Source organism: Schistocerca gregaria, chromosome 2 (assembly GCF_023897955.1).
Source record: "Schistocerca gregaria isolate iqSchGreg1 chromosome 2, iqSchGreg1.2, whole genome shotgun sequence".
Lineage (NCBI taxonomy): Eukaryota > Metazoa > Arthropoda > Insecta > Orthoptera > Acrididae > Schistocerca > Schistocerca gregaria.
In genome coordinates, this window is record NC_064921.1 from 624,582,032 (window position 1) to 624,598,006 (window position 15,975).

Here is a 15,975-nt window from a genome sequence, read left to right on the forward strand (position 1 = left end):
ATCTTTGTTAACTGACCGCATTTTCCTAGTATCTCGCCAAAGAACCAAAGCCTGCTATCTGCCTCAGCTATGATTGTGCCTATTCTCACAAATTGTTACACATACCAGTTGATCAAAAAGTCAGTATAAATTTGAAAACTGAATAAATCACCAATTAATGTATATAGAGAGGTACAAATTGACACACATACTTGGAATGACATGGGGTTCATTAGAACCAAAAAAATACAAAGTTCAAAAGGTCTCCGACAGATGGCGCTTCATCTGATCAGAAAAGCAATAATTAGCATAACAAATTAAGATAAAGCAAAGATGATGTTCTTTACAGGAAATGCTCAATATGTCCATCATCATTCCTCAACAATAGCTGTAGACGAGGAATAATGTTGTGAACAGCACTGTAAAGTATGTCCGGCGTTATGGTGAGGCATTGACGTCGAATGTTGTCTTTAAGCATCCCTAGAGATGTCGGTCGATCACGATTTTCTTGCGACTTCAGGGAACCCCAAAGCCAATAATCGCACGGACTGATGACTGGGGACCTGGGACGCCAAGCATGACGAAAGTGGCGGCTGAGCACACGATCATCACCAAACGACGCGCACAAGAGATCTTTCACGCATGTAGCAATACGGGGTGTTTTTTCTGGTTCTAATAAAACCCCATTCTAAACATTCATGGTGGTGTCTGATTGTTCTATATCGTGTCTCCCTACCACTTTCGCGCAACGACGCTCTGAGCTTGTTTTTTTAGGGAATTAACTAGTTTGAACCTGGGACCTGTTGCTGGTAAGGAGACGCCAGAGCACACATGACATGTAGAATTCAGAAGAGTTCAGTGACACTAGCGATGATATAACCAAGTACTAAATGATCTCAGCGTCAGCTCCACTGCACTCCCTGTAAAAGAATCTTAATACTAACTAAATTTAGTGGAAAGGGTTCAAGGCTTTCCTATTTTTAGTTAGCTGGTAAAATAACGTCGAAAAAGCAGTTAAGTTTACCATTGGAAATTTTATTCTACTCACAAAACATCGTTTATAAATTGCACTATTGATAAAAGGAAATGTTTTAAAACAGGATAGTAAAAACCAACTGCGTTCAACAAAAATGTGAACGAATATTCCCTAAATGGGTTTCCAAGTTCTACAATCGATCGAAGGATGACCTATGCCATATCACATCTATAATCTAGGTTTAATTTAAGTTTCACAAAAAGAGAAAACTATCAAAATGGTCTACAGTGACCCTCAATTATCTTTAATAACTTATCTAACTTGTCGTAAATTACAGTGGCTGATGTGGCTTCTCAATAACTATATAAAAGAAAAATCATCGCGTTTCAGATCTGTTCTTCAAGTGGCAAATGTGAACACCATGAGTTTTAATTAACGATCGACACTAGTATTACGCAAAAAGAGGGTGTAACAGATGAGACTTCTGCAGTTCTGAGTGAAGCCTTATGCGCTCAAAAATGCGGCATCGCGTGCGTTCATTACCTTGTCGGTGTTTAAGCAGCGTCAGGGCGGCAGCGGCCGGCGCACCAGCCATCCAGCTCGCCGTCTCGGAACCAACTCTCTTCTAACTTCTCCTTACTACAATTTACCGAAGTTAGTTAAAAACAACTATCTGGATGTGTTTTCATCTGACCAATCAGGGTCTCAATGTTAACCTTAAGCTCCGCCTACAAAAATTCTGTCTATCCAATGAGAAACGTTATACTTTTCGTGGTGGGGCAATGTTTTTAAAGTTTGCAACGTAACAGAGACGCTAAAAAGTCTCACGCTAAAACCTGCAGCTAGTGTGGTCCTTTTAGCGTTATCGTAAGATCTATACTGCTCTTCTGGAGGGCTCTATCTTTTAACATGGACTGGGGAGTGATCCTAATGTAACAGACACGCGAAAAAGTCTCACGCTAAAACTTGCGGGTGGTAGTGGCCCTTTTTGTGTTATCATAAGATCTATACTGCTTTTCTGGAGGGCTCTAGCTTTTAACATGGGCTGGGGGTGATCCTTGACGTACCTGAGACGCGAAAAAGCCTCACGCTAAAACGTGCGGGTTGTATAGTCGTACACGTAGGCTCGCGGGGTGGGTGCCCAGCCCCTCCCTTATCTACCTTAACACGGTTCTGCTCTCGGCTTCTGTCCTCGTTTCTCCCCTCGGAACTGCGTCTGCCTCACGGTGGGAAGGTACGACATGCATTTAGGCATTCTTGTGTTAGTCTGTGGTATTCCATTTGCTCACTCGTTACTCGTATTACTTTGGTTAATTTAATGTCACGATTTATTCGGAGCTATGTCACATACTAGTAGATTTGCTTATTATGTCAGGGTTTTCATGTAAGGTGTTGGATTTGCCTGACACCTTACACCATGTAATTCCAAGCATGTGTGTAAATTTTTACCTCTCTATGAACATTGTTCTGTGGTTTATCAAGTTTTCAAATTTATACTGACTTTTTAATCACCCGGTATGTAATTGAGTAAGTCGACTGACTGCAGTTCTGGCTCATTGATGTTGTAGATCATAGGACACCACTTTTCTGATATTAATACAATAAAGAAGAAGACCGCAAAAAATTACAGTATGCGAACAGTGCCACCTGGAAACACATTTCATCAAACGTAGTTATTAAGGGCGCACGGGTGCTCCGTAATCATTAGCATTCGGGAGAACGACGGTTCAAATCCACGTCCGGTCATCTAGATTTAGCCACGATACAATATTACAGTGCATGTGTTGTTGAGAAGTGCAGTGCAAAGTTCCTTCGAACAAGCATGTATGTCCGGAGGAGCAGGCACTGCGGCAGCTACAGCCATTATGAATTACGTGAAATGTATTCGCAGTTGCGAATACAAACAACCATTGGTGGTATAATGGAAAGATGATAATGAAAATTTGTGCCGAACCGGAATCCATATTTCCCGCTTATCGCAAATGTTTTCTTTACCATTAGGCTATCTGAGCACAACTCATAACTATCCGCCGAAACCATGCAAACGACCTTCAATTAAAATGTCTCCCCTGCACGGGAATAAACATAATGAATGTACGACTACAGGTCGTTGACACATGCTTGGGGACATATGGAAGTTTGTTTGGAGCTCGCTATAAGTCGTGCTGGAATAGCCAAATTGTAAGGCGACCGCTAGCAATAAGCGGAAAATCCGCGTTAGAATCGCTGCCCGGCATAAATTTTCATTGTCATCATTCTATTATACAGCTGACGGTTGTACCTGTTCGGAACAGCGAGTACATTTCACGTTATCCAGATTTAGGTTTTCCGTGATATTCGCAAACCGCTGCAGGCAAATACCGACGTAGTTCCTTTGAAACGGACACGGAGGATTTCCTTCCTAAATCCTTTCGTTCTCCGGTTTCGTGCTCTGTCTCTGTTGACCGTGTTGCCTACTGGGCATTAAACTCTGATCTTCCTACCTTCCTCCGGATGCATCGTTAAAAACAAAACAAAACAAAAAACAAAACAAAAACAGTGGATGTACTAGGTACATGGTTGTTGATGATTGGTTAGGTTCTGAACCGCAAGTGGAGACAGCGATTTCCGTTTCATTTAATTTCGCGTGTTATCTGTCCATTTAGCAATATTCTCAGGCCAGCTGGGGGTATATGTAAAGTGCATACAGTGGCAGTTTAGACGTAAAAGGTGGTGTACACCGTCCGTCCAAAAAGTTCCATGAACACTTTTATTCCTGGCGCATAAACGAAGTCAGTGTAGTAACTACGGAAGCATCATGAACTGCAAACAACAATGTGCATTCAAGTAGTTGGTGGCCTAGACCAGGAGTTCTCAAACTTCTTCAGTCGCGCCCACTTCTTAAACTTAAATTATTTTGCCCCTCCCCCCTTCATTCCTTCCTCAACACTTCTCAGCCAGCCAGAGTGGCCGAGCGGTTCTAGACGCTACAGTCTGGAACCGCGTGACCGCTATCGTCGCAGGTTCGAATCCTCCCACGGGCATGGGTGTGTGTGATGTCCTTAGGTTGGTTAGGTTTAAGTAGTTCTAAGTTCTAGGGGACTGATGACCTCAGAAGTTAAGTCCCATAGTGCTCAGAGCCATTTGAACCAACACTCTCATATAGAAACGGGCCACTATATATATTTTTTTCTGTATAATTATTGCAACTATTAATTACAACAATAGCAATAATTAGTGACCTTCGAGCGCATCAGAGCTAAATGTTTTTCTTAATTATCATAGATTTTTATTATTTAGAAGTGATGAAAGCTAACGATTACAACTTGTTTGTAATTAACCAGAGCTGCCTGTGCAGTTATCGTAATTGAGCAAATATGTCTATTTCGCTACCTATTTTGTACAAATTAGGTCACAAATTAATTAAATAGTTGGTTACTTAAAGTTCACCTGTTTCCGTCTATATTGCTTTTAATTCATTTGGAATGTTTTAATATGTAAAAGATCACGACGTACGACTGACGACAAAACGACAGTCAAGATTTAAACGCCAGTTTGAAATGTGCTGCATTCAAACTGGAAAAAGGAAATTAACAAAAGTAAAAATGCACATGGTTCAAAGTTCGGAAATTTTCTGGTAATTGCACGTTTAGTATGATGTGTGTGCTTGAATTTGCGAAAAAAGCATATCCAGTCTTAGTTGGATCTTTGAAACAGCAACTCGCAGATTTTTTCCAACTGAATTTAAGACCGATGTTACGTCTTGATTTCTGCCATTGCGGTAAATAGTAAATTTTCTTGATGCACTAGTTTTCAAGAAAGAAGAATGTAGCTTGGGCCACACAGTTTACCGAAAACCCATGCACACAGACCGTTACCTAGACTGGGATTCGAACCACCACCCATAACAAATGCAAGGCGTCATAAAAACGTTGGCGGATAGAGCAAGGAAAATCTGTGAACCAGAGCTGCTTGATGCAGAATTAAAACTTCTCACCACTGCATTGCTCAAGAATGGTTCTTCGTTCGCTGAGGTGAAAAGAGCGTTAAGGCCAACGCGTAGAAATCATAGTGATGCTCACTCGCCGGCGACATCGAAAGTTTCCCTGTGATTCATTAAAGAGTGACTGACCGTATAGGAAAAATCTTGAGAAAGCAGAACATTGCGGTAATTTACACACTCTTCCGGATGATATAAGATCATCTGAAATCGTCCAAGGATACTCGCCACCGCTGTAAAAAGGTGGAATTTATACGATTCCGTGTAGTTGTGGGGAGGTATACGAGGGTACTAAAAATCAACTGCCAAAAAAACGACTCGAAGAGCGCAAGGGCAATTGCAGAAGAGGGGAGATTGACAGATCAGCTGTTGCGGAACATGCTTTACAGCCAGGAGGACACCACATTCATTTTCACCGGACTCAAGTACAGGCAGCCACAAGCGGATACCACGAAAGGCTATACAGAGAGGCCATAGGGATTGTGAAACACCCCGGGAATTTTAATAGAAAGGAGAGAGTGTGAAATTGAATGAAATTTGGATTCCTGTGCCGAAGAAGATGTGTACGAGTGTTCCAGACTGGTACAGTAACAGCGGTCGACGGCAATCGACAACGGCCAGTTGCGCTCGCGTATTCAAAACATATGAAGTCACGTCATTGCGCGGAAGCGGAATTTTGTTGTAGTCAGTAGTCAGTAGCGGACATTCAACAAAGCTACGATCCCCCTTGAAAATTCCCTCCGCAGACGGGGACGAAACGTTGGGGTTTGAAGTGAAATCCCTTAGACCACGGCATAATAGCCCGGATTTTGGTTGTCCTGAGTTTAGAGTTGATTTCCTCATTATAACGATTCGTCTATCGAACGAACACAGAAAGAACACGTTCTTCTGCATTCTTAACCCTAGCAACACCAACGGATTTTCAATAAGGCGTATTACCGATGGGGAAAGAGGAGGTGGAGGTACTTCATGCTCACCCTGAAAGTACGAGGTTTGTCCGGAAAATACGTATAAAAGTTGAATAATAACTTTATTTTACAATTATTCGGGTATTACAATATGGTCTCCGCCAAAGTACTCGCCCTGAGACGCGATTCACTTCTGCCAGCGCCGTTTCCACTGTTGATAACATTGCTGAAAGTCTTCAGTTGTGATGTTGTTCAGTTGCCGTGTCGTTTCCGTCTTGATGGCTTCCACATCTTCCAAGTGCCACCCCCGAAGCACCATTTTGCATTTCGGCAACATGAAAAAGTCACACGGGGCTAAATCGGGTGAATAAGGCGGGTGGTCTGTCACGGTGATTGAGCTGCGGGCCAAAAACTCGCGCACAACGAGCGATGTGTGAGCGGGCGCATTGTCGTGATGAAGGATCCACCTGCTCCCTTTTGCCAACTCTGGTCGAACTCGGGCCACACGAGCTCTGAGACGTGTCAGAACTTCAACGTAAAAATTTCCGTTCACTCTCTGGTCGGGAGGCATAAATTCCTTGTGAACAATGCCCCTAGAATTAAAGAAAACAATCAACATTGTCTTCACATTCGACCTTGATTTTCGCGACGTTTTTGTTCCCGGTTCTCCTGCTAGTTTCCATTCCTTGCTTTGAGATTTGAGCTCCAAATTGAATTTGTAAAACCAGGACTCGTCACCAGTGATGACTCGGTTGAGAAAGTCCCCTCGTTCCTTGTTCAAACCAATCCTCACAGCACTCAACCCTCATTGCTTTCTGTTCTGGCGTCAAGAGGTATGGTACGATTTTCGCACACAATTTCTTCATTTCAAGTTTTTGTGTCAGGGTTTCGTGAACGATTGTTTTGGGGATTGACAGCTCGTTAACAATCATTCTGACAGACAATCTACGGTCTTTAAGAACACAAGCCCGAATTCGTTCAACATTTGCATCGGAACTCGATGTCGACGGGCGTCCTGGGCGAGGGTCATCGTACGCTTCTTCTCGGCCATCCCTCAACCTTTTTAATCACTTGTTCACGGTTGGTTCCTTCAGAGAATTGTCTCCGCAAACCTGTTTCAAACACTCAAAAATCTCACAGCCATTCTTGCCTAGCTTTGCAAGAAACTTGATGTTGACGCTCTGCTCCTCAATCAGAGAGAGCTCCATGCCGACGGCAGGTGAAAAAGGGTAACTGTCAACAAGCTGCCGCACACTTCCACCTTCACACAGAGTGCTCTGACTCGAACTGAGCGTTGATGGGATTGATTACAGCAGTAGTCCAACCTGGCGGTGACTGCAACTTGCAACATAAAGACATTATTCAACTTTTATACGTATTTTCCTGACAAACCTCGTATTAAAAAAGGAAGGAAAATTCATTGATTGTTGTTAGTGGCCGAGCGGTTCTAGGCGCTTCAGTCTGGAACCGCGCGACCGCTACAGTCGCAGGTTCGAATCCTGCCTAGTGCATGGATGTATGTGCTGTCCTTAGGTCAGTTAGGTTTAAGTAGTTCTAAGTTCTAGGGGACTGGTGTCCTCAGATGTTAAGTCCCATAGTGCTCAGAGCCCCTTTTTGATTATTGTTAACGTCTACTAACAACATTCTTTTTAAAGAGACACAAGTACCAATGCATTTCCAATAATATGTACTACCACGGAAGAGGGGAGGGAGAGGAGGAGGGGAGAACCTAAAGATACCATAAAAAAATTTAAAAAATTCAAATTCCGTTAATTGTGTCGGCTTCGTCTCACAATATAATTTTTAAAGAGATACTGCTGTGTAAGTGGGGATTCGAACTTGAAAATATTGTCTATAACATCCACCATGAGAAGTTACCTCTACTACTAAGGCTTAAGAAAAATTTGAAGCACATGGAATCTGGTAGAAGAATTCACTAAAAACAACATTATTTTTCCAAATTTAAAATATAAAGTGCCTTGCTACAAGAAATTAGATTATTAACGTGAAATAATAAAAAGATTGCTAATTAATGATCTGCAGCACAAAAATTACAGTGGCAAGTAAGTTTCAGAGCAAAACATTGGTGAAAACTGCAAGTAAGTAGTGTTCCGATAATGAAGATTATAATTTGTTAGAGTAGTAAACTGATGTTTTGTTACCTAAATGACATATATGTGAAATTTTCTATGTATCATAAAAAGTGCTTTCGAAGAATTACTGAAGCGCAAAGAAGTGAAATATTTTCACGTTTCTATAGCATAACATCAAAGCATGCAGTGGATTCTTATCTTCAAGGGTTCATATCTGAAATCAATATTTCTAGAAGACGAGGAAGAATACCAGAAGGAGGTAACTGCAAACCAAGATGCAATAGCTTGCCAGCCGATGTGGCCGAGCAGTTCTAGGCGTTACAGTCTCGAACCGCGCGACCGCTACAGTCGCAGGTTCGAATCCTGCCTCGGGCATGGATATGTGTGATGTCTTTAGGTTAGTTAGGTTTAAGTAATTCTAAGTTCTAAGGGACTGATGAACTCAGATGTTAAGTCCCATAGTGCTCAGACCCATTTGAACCATTTCGTACATTCTATAAGATCCGTGTTTTGGATTCAGCTCTGGAGGGGTGTCTAGTTTATTATTTAAAACGTATATTGAATACTATTTTTTGTTTTCACTTGTTCAATAATATTTATTTACAATTGGTTTACATTACGTTTCAGTAGGATTACATTACGAGAATATCATTGCACACTGTTAGAGTTCAAAAAGTCTTTTGTGCATGGCGAATCGTGAAGCAGCGTAAGGTGCAAAGTGTCGCATTCCATTCCTTACAACACGTTTTAGTCTGCCTCCGCTTTTTCTGCGCTCTACAGACAACGCAAGTTCTGTAGCTGCTCCACTCATCAGATAGCTGAGGCCCAGCAGTCAGTCTCGGGGGAGGTTCTGGCCTTATTCCTCTGCTCGATCTTCTGTTTTCTGTTTTATATTTTTCCAGGATTCCCTGTATGACTCTCATTTGAAAGTCAGTGTAGCTAATTTTCCTTTAAAATTTCTTATATAAACAATAAGCGTTGAAAAGAGACATGTCCACGATGTGAATAAACAGCTTGCGATACCTTCAGTGGATTTTCTGATACTTTCCACGGCCTTCATTACCGTGTCACTTTTATCGACGTATCCCATTGATGTATTGTAGTCTAATATTACTGAAGGTTTCAATTGCTTTGAGTCTGTTTGACGATCCATCTTCAATGTTTCCACAATATCTGCAGAGTGGACTGTCGGAAGTATACATACGTCTTTTTTGTCACGCCATTTCAGTGCCAACAGAAATTCCGATGCGGAACGGAAAGTCTCTCCTTTCTTTAGTTTCTCAGGCATGTTAGGCATATCTTTTTTTGCGTGCCTGACTGTACCACAAGCATTTTTTGCCCGATCATACAACCAACACTACAGGGCAGGACTTGTATACCAATTGTCACAGCACAGGATGTGTCCCTTCTGTCAATATGACTCTACCAATGTAGCTACAACATTTTCTGAGATACCGAGATCATAGTTTTCAATATCTGTATGTGAGCCACAGTAGAGAATAAAATCCAAAATATAATTTGTGTGAACGTCGCATATAACGAATATCTTTATCCAAAAAGGCTACGTTTTGCAGGTATATACTGCTTGATTTTTAGCCTGCCTTTGAATAAGACTTTCATCTATAAATAACTTTTCATTGGGATATAAATTATCCTTACATTGTTTTCTAAAGTGGCCAATTACTGGCCTTAGCTTGTACAAATAGTCATTGTCGTGAGGCTTTTCGTTATTGGCGATATGTAAAAACCGCAAGTTATGTTGAAATCGGTCTCTAGGTAGCAGTTCAGAAAATATTGGTGTGTGAATAATGGTGCATGGGTCAAACTTCCACACAAGTCGAGAGTAGTGAAGCGGAGAAATATGACTCGAGGCGGAACTGCTACAGCAGTCCACCGGCTGGACAGCCCGGGCCGCACGAAACTGCTCGCAGCAGTCCACCGGCACATTCGCTCCCGACTTCTACAGAGTTCACCGTAGCCGAAGGGTTAACAGACTGAAGTAACTTCGACTCAATGGGTCAGACTTATTAGTAAGCTTCCGTGTCGTCTCACTCTTCACTAGGATCCCTCTTATGGGTTCATTGTCACTCAACAGCAGTAAACTCAAAACAGATATAACAGCGCTATTCTATCATGCACTTTCGTCAACCTACTTTTTATTCTGCTGTGTATATTTAGAGCAAGTTGACGGTATTGCCATGGGTAGCCGCCTCTCACCTCTGGTAGCAAGCTTTTTTATGGAAGACTCTGAGGAGAAGGCACTCGATTTGGCAGAACTTGAACCAAATTCTTTTGCAATTTTGCAGCATCTGAAGTCAGTCCACGAGAATATCATATTGACGATGGAAGCGGAGAAGATGCCGCTTCTGGATGACTTTGTCATTCGGAAAGTCTGATGAAGACACCATTTCAAAGATAACAGACATTCTCCATATCAGATCATAACAGCTTTAAGGGAGAAGAAGCTTGACCAAGAGGAGTAGGAGCAGCGTCCTCACATATGTCGGCAATTTTCATCGAAATTAGGCAGAATATTAAGCAAACATTATGTCAAAATTATCTTCCACCCATCAACAAAGATGTTTGCTCTTCTCAGTTCGGCAGAGGACGATCTGGGTCTCTGAACAGCTGGAATCTACAGAATACTTGCCAGTATGACAAAGCCAACATAGGTCAGACAACACGGCCACTCCGTTGAACATGATCATCACACTTGCCTTTCGCATCCCAGTAAGTCGGCCATTGTCGAGCATTGTGTCTCAACAGTACATTCCATAGATTATTCTGTCACCGAAATCTTGGTCTCGACGAGACCCTTTTCGGATTCAATTATTAATTTTTTTTTTTCTTTATTGTGATTTCATTCCCCTGCCCCATATGGGCAAGGGAGGGCTGTCAGCGCACAATCCGCCGCTCTTCATCCGAGTGTTATGACAACTAATATGGGAATAAAATGTTACATATAAGGCGATTCAGTTATTAAGGAATTGGTGGAAATACTGTTGCAGGAAAATCTCATTAATTGTGAGAGCGGTTTTCAAGCGGGTATGATGTGGAACCCGGTGGATCTATAGTATTTTCAGAAAACATTTTATGACTAATGAGTCGTCTAGCGATAATTGATTTTATTAATTTTACATCCGAGATAGTATCACCAATACGCATGCGCTTGCGTGCCACATATGGAGAGTAGCATTCGAAGAGGCCGCGAATGTCGACAGAGGTCGCTCATGTAGCGGCTGCCTTTGCGCATGCGTCTCCGAGCTAATTTTTGGTAAAAAAAATAAAATAAAATTGAGACGTGAACTAGCAATATCCTGTGCAGAACACTGACTTGAAGGTGGCTAAATTGTTGTCAGCCGAAATATTGTGGCAAAAAGTCAATGCCATTCGGCATCATTCTGGAAACTTCAATGAATAAGCTAAAAATAAATTACGAACCAAGACACTAAATGAAAAAGCTAGGTTAGTGACCGCAGCAGAAATGATAGATCACAAAGGCAGGGCTTCAATCTTTTCTGATAATTTTCATGAAATAAAAAAACTGTGTTAAAAAGAGGTTGATGTCCAAGGTACTGCCATAGATTTTATACAAAACTTGTCCTTTCCTACCATACCAGCTCGGGAAGTGTTCTACCTTCGGCAACTTAAACAAACGCTCAACATGTATGTGTTCATATATACATATACTAGGGTTGGAACTTAAATAGTGGCAACTATTTATTCACAACCGATACAAAATAGTTACATATTTGCAACTGTTACAGTCGTTCAGAGTAGTCACCAGCGTTGTGCAGAACCCGTTGCCAGCAATGTGGAAGGTGTTTCCAAATCTTTGGATTTGACGCCAATAGACTTTTCTGCAGGGAAAGCCGAAAGACACTGTCTACAAGGACATACCAACTACACCCGATGATATGCAACGGCGTATTACTGCAACCTGCTCGGACATCTCCGCTGAAGTGCTTGCATGTGTGAAGCAGTCTTTCCATACCACAGTGGAACCGTGTACTGCCTCCCAGTTGTCATTTTGAACACAACCTGTGGTAGTCAGTAATCTCGCTTCTGATAAGAATCCACATAACTAGTTTAACATTTGTGTTGTCTTTTTTGTATGTTACCACAGGTATCATTCACGTGTCGGTGTGGAACTTTTCAAAATGCGATACCTCGTAAACGACTCGTAATAGAATACCTGCACAAACATCACTGGCATTCTGATTTATACACCTTTTAGTTTGTTAATCTCAAGAGGCACTGTTCCATTAAAGAACTGTATGTTTGCACAAAAAATACACTTTCTAACTGTTATTACGATCTGACTAATAACGCGAGCCCCTGACTACCAATCCATTCTGTGAAAACGGCACATCAGTAGCACTTTCCATTGTCACAATATTTGCGGTGCGAGTTTTAGTTTTCTTTTCTTTATTGGATTTCAATTCCCCCTCCCCCCGCCCCACGGTGGTGGGGAGGGGGGTGAGCTGGCGGTAGCATAATATGCTGCTCTACAGCCTGCAGAAAAGTTAAAAAACATAATGAGAATATAAACAAACAAGAAAAACAGGCGTTAAACGAGTTTTAGGTGAGTCATCCTGTATATAAGGAAATAAGAGGCGCGAACCCAAGTCACACAGCGAGTACTGGTAATATAATGTATGCAGATCAGGCTGAATTACATATGAGGGCCACTCCAAAAGAAATGCACACTATTTTTTTTTAAAAAATCATCTTTTATTCTACATATTTGAAAGTTTTACATTGTGTAGATACATCCTTAAGAACAATATTTTCATTTCTCCACATAATTTCTATCCCTCTCAACTGCCTTCCGCCATCTTGGAACCAGCGCCTGTATACCCGCACAGTAAAATTCTGGACCAACCTGTTGGAGCTACTGTTTGGTAGCATGCACAAGGGAGTCAGCATCTTCAAACCTTGTTCCACGAAGAGAGTCATTCAGTTTCCCAAAGAGATGATGGTCACATGGGGCCAGGTCAGGACTGTAAGGCGGGTGTTTCAGTGTTGCCCATCCGAGTTTTGTGATCGCTTCCATGGTTTTTTGACTGACATGTGACCGTGCATTCTCGTGCAACAGCAAAACATCCTGCTTTTACCAATGTGGTCGAACACGACTCAATCGAGCTTGAAGTTTCTTCAGTGTCGTCACATATGCATCAGAATTTATGGTGGTTCCACTTGGCATGATGTCCACAAGCAAGAGTCCTTCGGAATCGAAAAACACCGTAGCCATAACTTTTCTAGCAGAAGGTGTGGTTTTGAATCTTTTTTCTTGGGTGAATTTGCGTGATACCACTCCATTGATTGCCTCTTCGTCTCTGGTGAAAAATGATGGAGCCATGTTTCACCAGCTATCACAATTCTTCCAAGAAATTCATCTCCACCATTCTCGTACTGTTCCAAAAGTTCGCTGCATACAGTTTTTCTTGTTTCTTCGTGAGCCACTGTCAACATCTTGGGAATCCACCTGGCACAAGCCTTTTTTAACGCCAACACTTTCAGTATTCTGCAAACACTTCCTTCCCCTATCCCAATGTAGCGTGGCAATTCGTTCACTATGATGCGTCTGTCAGCAGTCACCAATACGTCAACTCTCTGCACATTGTCTGGAGTGTGTGCAGTACAAGGCCTGCCGTTGCGAGGAGAATCCTCAATATTGCCGTACCCGCTTTCATCACGTAACCTGCTTGCCCACTGACTAACTGTACTGCGACCGACAGCAGCATCTCCATACGTCTTTTTCAACCTCTTGTGGATGTTTCCCACTGTCTCGTTTTCACAGCACAGGAATTCTATGACACCACGTTGCTTCTGACGAAAGTCAAGTGTAGCAGCCGTCTTGAAGACATGCTGTGTCGGCGCCACTCACGGGAACACGTTGAACTAAGTTTGAAAACAAGCGGGTAGGATGTATCTACACACTGTAAAACCCTCACACATGCAAAATGAAAACCGTATGTTTACAAAAATAGTGTGCATTTCTTTTAGAGTGACCCTCGTACACCACATACATCAGCCCACACCAACTTCTAACGTTTCCAGACATCCTTCCAGCAGAGAGCAGACACGTCTTAAAAAACATTCACACAGGAAAACTCGCTGTCCCCAGGTTTTGCTTCGGAAATGACTAGCCAGACAGCCCTGACACAAAACAGCACCTGGCCTCGCTGTATCGCAAGTATCCGGCCAGCGCATTGCTCCTTGTTGCCGCTGTCCCACCACTGCAGCACGGCATCCAGTCATCCAACGGCCGTGTGATCTATTAGTATCCGCGAACTGCTCTCTCGCTCTCCAAAACGAGACTCTACTTCCACTTCCTCTCCTCCAGACGTTCCTCGCGGTGTCGCCTGTGTCGCGATGGGCGTGGCGCAGCGCCGCTACCGAATTGCTCGACCACGCATGCCGTATCGGTGGCGCGGATTATCAAAGGCCGCTGCTGCCTGACATCGTTTCACGGCACAGTTAATTGTGTTCAATATCCATTACCCCTATATTTCCGCTGGAAGACATACAAAACGGTTTTGCCACCAAACATAAAACATCTGCTTCTGTTTTCAGACGGCTGCTCAGGCAGAATAAGAATAAAACTATGATAAGATTCCTCATGACACTTGCAGAATATGAACGTTTTGTCACAATTAATCATTAGTTCATAGTACGAAGACGTGCCCTCCCACTCTGTGACACAGACTTTCCGCCTGTTAAGAGGAAAACTCGAGCTGCTAGAATTTATGGCATCATGCAGTATGTAGAACATATTTTTCCTCAAGTGTCCAACAAATGTTCCAAATTACAGTTGTTTCGCAGGCTATCATTGACTTCCAAACCAACAGCCAGCCAGGACAGCAAAGTAAACCCAAGAAATAAGAAACTTTCATCGTATCAGAATTCTCGTACGAGGACGACCTGAAAAGTAATGCCTACGAATTTTTTTTTGTGTGGAGACCTCACGTCTGTTTGCACCGCTTCATCACTACCAAAGTGAAGGCGTTTCACTCACTCTACTCGTATGTCGTGAACAATACTATCATTTCTAGGTTCCACAATGAGCTACTATTCAAGTGTTGTCTATTGCGGGGCGCTGCTGTCAGTATCTGGTAGCTGCTGTTCATCTGAAAAAGCGATCTGAAGAGTTCTGCGGAATTTTGTTGTCGTTCCAGTCTTTTCGAGAAATACGTGTAAGAGCATGAAGGAGGTCTGAGTTCTACAGACAGGAGACAGTATATCACTGCCACCAAATTGATCTATTTTCGGGCCACCAGCGACATTCCCTAGGCCGAGGTACCACTTTGTAACATTCCCTCTGCGGAATGACAAACTGTAAGTAGGCTGTTTAGGTTTTCTTATTGGTAACGCCACATAGCGCTCCGTATAAAAATCACTGGCTGTGCCGTGTGCAGTCTGTGGCTGGTTTGCATTGTTGTCTGCCATTGTAGTGTCGGGCAGCGGCAGCTGGATGCTAACAGCGCGTAGCGTTGCGCAGTTGGAGGTGAGCCGCCAGCAGTGGTGGACGTGGGGAGAGAGATGGCGGAGTTTTGTAATTTGTAAGACTGGATGTCATGAACTATCATATATTTTTTGACTATTAAGGTAAATACACTGTTTGTTCTCTATTAAAATCTTTCATTTGCTAACTATACTTATCAGTAGTTAGTGCCTTCCGTAGTTAGAATCTTTTATTTAGCTGGCAGTAGTGGTGCTCGCTGTATTGCAGTAGTTCGAGTAACGAAGATTTTTTCTGAGGTAAGTGATTTGTGAAAGGTATAGATTAATGCTAGTCAGGGCCATTCTTTCGTAGGGATTTTTGGAAGTCAGATTGCGTTGCGCTAAAGATATTGTGTGTCAGTTTAAGCACAGTCGTGTATAAATTTTTCTAAGGGGACGTTTCATATGGCGACCCTGCCAGGATACCTCACTGGAATCTTCTGATTTTTTTCCTTGTAGTTTGTGTAGTTAGTGTAGCCTTTGTTTATTGCTAGCGCCTTATCATAGAGAGAATTTCCTTTGTAGTTGCAGTCT